At 32.2% G+C, this 6,564-nt stretch overlaps 1 protein-coding gene across 1 annotated transcript in view; it reads right to left on the reverse strand.

Annotated features, from left to right (window-relative positions):
* The window catches only part of LOC119632344, a 41,089-nt gene that overhangs the window by 28,754 nt on the left and 5,771 nt on the right, over positions 1–6,564 (reverse strand). Inside the window, exons 2-3 of the mRNA XM_038025196.1 lie at positions 6,342–6,532; positions 643–928 (exon numbers count right to left, since the gene is read on the reverse strand). The gene's annotated coding sequence lies outside the window, so the exon portion shown is untranslated. The remainder of the gene's footprint in view (positions 1–642; positions 929–6,341; positions 6,533–6,564) is intronic.

The raw sequence follows: 6,564 nt of genomic DNA on the forward strand, positions 1-6,564 counted from the left end.
CCCCCCCCCCCCCCCCCCCCCCCAGTTATGAACTCTTTCTGCTAGATCAGCTTTCTACCAAGGAGCCTTATTCGGCGTTTTCCCCATCGTTTGTTTAAAACTATTTCCAAAAATTATGGACAGACGCATATTGATATTTCATCACGATAGTGGATTCCCTCGCATTACATTTGTTCAGTAAGACTTTTGCATCAGTAATCTCAATTCGTATCCTTTCGTCTCAAGCATTACATCGCATAAATTAAATTATCGTAGCAATTAATTTTTAGATCCTTACACTTAATATTAAAAAAAAAAAAAAAAAAAAATGGGGTAAGGTATAAATGACTTTTATTGCGTACCAGCAACGGTACATATAACAGGCAACATGTAGCAGTAGTCGATTTATTGGAGTGGACTTAGCAGATTTTTCCGTTCAATATGAGACGTCCTATATACATATATAAGACTTAAGAGGTTGCATACTTTTATCATAATAACTAAGCAGATAGATAGGCAGACAGACAGACAAAATACGTACTTTAATTGAAAAGTTTATTGTTATGTCTGCTGACTGTTGACTGCAAAGAAGAAGACATATATTTTCTAAGCACTTTGATTTTTTTTTTATATGTTTAATGTCTTTGTTTGTCATCTCGTTACCGTTCGTTTAACCTCTTTTTCTGGTATTGGCCGCTCTTTGACTCATTTATCCAGTTAACCATCCATCCATCCATTCCTTTACTTATAAGTCAGTGAAATTGAATTCTTTTTCCCTCTAGTAGTAGTTACAAGCGTCTGTTTGTTCTGCCTCATTGCCATAAATTATGATAAACTTCCAAATATGTCTTTAATGTCTGCTGCTGCTTCTGCCTACCGGTTCAACACATTAAGCCACTATTCAATATTCCGTAATATCTCCGCTGTTCAGCTTTAATCACTTGTGCGTCTGCAAACAAAAGCCAAAAAGAAGGAAAAAGGAAAACGGTAACCATAACAGAAAGAAAAAAACAAGAAAAAAAAAAAAAGCGAAAGAAAAAATATTGTGTTCATCCATTTTGGTTGCGGTTGTCGTTTTCTGTAAACATGATTTCGTTTTTTGTGTTTTTGTGTTTTTGTTTTTATTTTAACGATCTTTTTACTTTTATGGTCATCGTATAACAACATCACTTTAGCTCCTTACGAAACAATAAATTTCGTACTGTTTGTAAAGAATTTTAAATTTTCTTTATTATGTGTGTTATCGTTTATTGGGTGACGTTTGTCCTTTTTATTCGTCCATTTAATTGATATTTTTCCCCTTTTACTTATAAACAAAAGTTTTTTAAACGATAACGGTAAACGAGAACAAAAGATTTGAATTTTGATTTTCACATATTTCTTCTTTTTTTTTTTTTTAGACAGTAGTAGTTTTTTTGAGTGTATTATTCAACGATGAAATCATTCACAGATTACATTCGTTGCTGGTTAAAGCAAACAATCAGCCATATTAGCATATAGTTGAAGATGTATTAGAAGTCGCTCATCTCAGAGGTGACAGCATTGAATTTTATAGCAAAAACAACTTAATTAATAAAATCATTTTCATCATTATTGACTCGATAGTCGCCAGTTATGCCATCCTCCACTGTTTTGTTTTCCCCCTCTTTTTAGAAGTATTGTAATTACCGTTCCGCTGCATTTGGTAATTGCTTGAATTTGCTTGCGTTGCCCTCCTTCCTAGTACATGCATATGTATTAGTAAATAAGTGAGAAAATTTTATAGCGTTTGCATAGCATTTTTAAGTGACGCGAGCCAAAAACACCAAAAATTTTCTCCATTTTTTTTTTTTTTTTAGGTATATTCGATACGAATTGAAAATTTCGAGCACTTGGTGCGCTAAGTTTGACTTAACTTGACTTTGAGAATAAGGCGTTCGGTATTACTTTTTAACGAATAAATAGTAGCTGGTGTTGAATCACAGCTGCTTGCAGATCATTCTTGAAACCATTATGTCATGTAGATTTCTCCGTATCACGGCGCGAAAAACTGAAGGAAGAAAATTTCCAGGGGCTTGTTTTTGAAGTCAGCTATATGCCATTAACACAGTTCTGCAGAGACCGAAAAAAAAAAAAAAATCATTCGGACGGTGTAAGCTGCAGACTTTGCGGTCCTTATATCAGAATTTCTCAGCCAAATTTTTCGAACTTTCGCGGAGTTATGAAATGTCTATTGAGAGATTGATCAATGTTTACTCGTTAACAATAGCATGCAGAATTAATTGCGTAAATCACGATCCGCGAATCGCTTTCAATTCCATCCAAGAGATAGTATAAGCTTACGCGGCTTCAATACGAATTTTGCCAACGTTCGCGAAATTTCGTTTGCGAATATTTTCAGAATTTTCACTGGAAAATGCAAGTGTTCACATACGTGTGTACGATTAGCATTACAAAAGCCATGCGGCTGTAAAGTCATTTACTAGGACAAATGCCACGAAGTCGTTCTTTGATACAAGATACGTGCAAGCAGGCCTTCAGAAAAAGTCATATATTGCAGAAGAAGTGCAAGCATTTAAGTGCAATTTAACAGATATTCAAGGCTTTTTGTTTGCTCGTAATTAATTATTGTGTGTGTGTGTGTGTGTGTGGCACAAATCTCAGATTACAAAAGAGGAATTTACGATAACGGTGTTACGTGCTTATGTGTGCGTAAAAAAATGAATATAAATCCGCTACTAGAGGCGGTAAATTTTCTTTATATGCGGTTACAATTTTGCTTTTTTGTTGCTTTCATTATTAAATATTACTTTTTAACCGCAGATACATTGATAATTAAAGCAAAAATTGAAAGTAAATAAGAAGAAGAAAAATAATGCAAAACTATTCATTAATTATCAAAGATATAAGAATGCATCCACTTTGCTATACGAGCTGGAGGAAAGTAACTTAATCATTGCTCCGCAGCAATAGCATGGATTTCATCTGTCAGTCTTGCGCTCAGGCCCTCCGTTAGGTTTTTAGGTTTTCTCCGCGGAAGTTTGTTGTAATTAATACATTTTATATAGTGACATCTTAGTGGAATAGCTTATATATAAGTTTATATATCGGATCCGTCGATCGATGCGATCGATCGAATCGCTGAAGATCGACCAGGCAACAAAAAACTTCGGTCGCAGTCTTGATACAATAAATTTTGATATTGTAAAGTTTGCAATAGCTGTAGCTATTGAGATGAATACATTTCTCTTAAATATCTCCTGGCAACTCCCTAAACAATCCGCCATAAAAGTTATATGAAATAAAAAACTGTTCTATAATGCGAGAGCCATCGTATCAGCTTTAACGATTTGAACTCACTCGAGTGTGAGTGAGAGCCAGTGTCATGATCTAAATCAAAAAGTTGAAGATAAAATTTAATCTCATTCTTCCATATAATGCGTTTGGTATACGACAATGGATTCGGGGAAATGCTCGGCTGCGTTTTTCTTCTTTTTTTTTTTGAATATCGCCGCGTTTAAGTCTTTTTGCGGATCAATGCCGGCATTTCGCCCTATAGTTAAGATTTTTGGTAAAAGTTAAGCGTTGAATCGCTTATCGCAGCGTTAGGAGGACAATTATAAAGAAATTCAATTTATTTACGTCCAAAGGACTGAACGCAGCTAAAGTTTTACTTTGTGCTACTTTGTCTCGTGCTACGAATACTGTGCGTCGATTGCAATTAAAACAAATAAACGGCGAAAGTATAATAAATGCCACAAGAAGTAAAAAAATTGACTTCTTTAAGATTTAAAACTAATTTTGTTCAAAAATCAATTTTCATTATCTGTGATGATAGTCAACGAACTGACGGATCTAAACAAATACGGAAAAATACTACAAATATATCTGACTTACATATACGAAAGCTGTAGGTAAATATATGCAAAAAAAAAAAAAAAAATTAATATTAACAACATGATAGTATAAAAGCAAGAATTAATTTTCCAACCTTGAAATATTACTGAAATAATAATAACGAAGAGTTATTAGCCGTAAACGGCATCGATTGCTGTCAAATAATAATGAAAATAAATGATTAATAATGGAAAGAGGAAAGCGACAAATACATTTATCTATAGATATACATACATACATACATGTATCTATAGATATATATATACATATATGTGTGTTTATGTGTGTTCATGTGTACATATATATCTAGTTGAACCAATCAAGGGTGCGCGCTAAAGAAGCATAGACATTAGTCATGTTATAACATATAACCAGTCAGTCAGTCAGTCAATCAGTCCACCATCAGTGTGTGTTCACTTCATCGAAAATAAAGTTATAAAAATATTTGTCGTCATATGGTAACCGCATCGCGCACATACGCGCATTTCAGAAATCGAGGCAAATGTTCTCTATGTCAACCTCAAAAGTAGAGACAACAACGACAATAAGCAAAAACAGTAACTTTACTTTACGAATTACTTAACAACAAAGAACGACAAGACATTTTGTCAAATTAAAATTTACAACAACTTTTCATATTTTCCGTGCATTTGAAAATTTTCTTCCGTTTTATTTATTTATTTGTTCCTGTCTTTCTAAAGTGAATCTTCGAACTTATTTATTCTTAACAGTACCTAAACGGTTTTCCATTGCAAGCAACATATGGCGGCCACCGGTTTAGCCGAAAAAAAAAAAAAAAAAATGAAATGAGTTTTCATTACTCATTTATTGTATATTTTGTTTCTTTAAGTTGTTTTTATTGTTTTAATACACAAAAAGTAAACACACTGTCATCGTAATTAAAACATTGTACGCTTTTTTCTTTTTCTTCTTCTTCTTCTTCTTCTTTTTTTAATTTTTCGATTTGTCTTTCCTATGTATGGTATTTGCCTCTAAGTTAAGTAAGTAATGAATGAATGATTGTCTGCTTGTCTGTGTCTTGATATTCGCATCTGCCACATTCCCAAGCGATCAATATCAAGTCATTTGAATGTTGCGGTTAAACTCAATAATGAAATCAAATGATTCGCTTGCATGAAATTTGTTTGTTTTGCTTTAAAATGTAAATACATTGGAATCAATTGCATTTTAAGGTCATTTGATTAAATAGATGGGATAAGAAATTATTTTCAAATCGCATTAGGCGAAGGCTGCTTAAATATATATAATAAAAAATATTGCAAAAAAAAAAAACTAATGATGATAATAATAAAAATAGTAATGAGTAGGCGAGTTAATAGGGTTCGTGTTGCCATAGTTATGCACCTCTAAAGCGATAGTAGTGAAAAAAAACGCCATGAACTTTTTACTCAGCCTAAAAGTATTAATCGTAATAGTTGTAGAAGTTATTGTAGTGCAGAGCTCTCGTCGAGATTAGGAACGTCTACTATTATCGGTGATTAATTCCGTTTATATAATTTCCGAGAGGTAAAAATTTTACGCTTATGTGCAGAAAGAACTGACCTTACGAAGGCATACATATATCGTATTAATTTGTGAAAATTTTGATCAAGACGCACATCGATTTTATCCTTATGCGTCTCAATTAATAAATATAACGTTTAGTACGAGCATCGTTTGGCAACTAAATAGATCCGACATGAGATCGATCGATCATCCCTTTAAAATCATTTAAACTTTCAAAGTCCATCGTTACGTTCGTTTATGTAGAAACAAATACAACACGAAAATAATTAAATAAATAAAGAAAAAAATAAAAAAACACAATAATTCATACAATTAACTTCCTGTGGTAGTTGTAACACAACTCTTGAAACAACCCACTTTAAATCTATTAAGACAAATAAGCACAACACTATATACATATATGTATGATATAAACTTCTACTGCTTCTACTATTATAGCTTTTCGGTGTATATCGAACAAGAAATGGTTAGAAACCTTTCATCGATAAGCCAAAAAAAAAAAAAAAAAAAAAAGAGCCAGAACTGTACGAAACTTATAATATTAAACAGTTATAAATACAACAATTTTTAAATATAAAACAACAAAAACAAATTTTTAAAAAACATATATATATATATATATTTTTTTTTATAGATATGACGTGATAAACGCCTATCACATACAACAACTACACTGTGTGTATAATAGTATTACTATCCCAATATTAAATAGTGTGAATATTAATAAAAATGAAAAAAAGGAGAGAGAAAAGGGCCACCCACTCGTGAATTTAAATCCAAGCGAAGTCAAATAACAACCACGCGCCTTAAGGTGCATCTTTTTTTTTTTAGTTTATAGTTTATAGTGAATAAATGTGAACTCAAGACGGAATATATACGTACACACACACACATATACATACATATATGTGATAGGTAAACAGCAGTAACTTGTATTTTCAGTTATCAATGAAACCTACACGGTGTTCGTTGCTCGTTCTTTTATTTATTTATTTATTTTTATTTTTTTTACGATTTTCATTTTATTTTCTTTAAATAGTTGTTGGCAGTATTTAACAACAAACAACAGCTTTACCAGACAGTCTGGTGACCACAGTCATTCACTTCAAGTCAGCCAAGTTTTAAGATTGAAGTCCAATAACAAAACCAACTGCAAAAAAAAAAAAAAAAAAAAAAAAAAAA

This window comes from Glossina fuscipes, unplaced genomic scaffold (assembly GCF_014805625.2).
Source record: "Glossina fuscipes isolate IAEA_lab_2018 unplaced genomic scaffold, Yale_Gfus_2 1, whole genome shotgun sequence".
Lineage (NCBI taxonomy): Eukaryota > Metazoa > Arthropoda > Insecta > Diptera > Glossinidae > Glossina > Glossina fuscipes.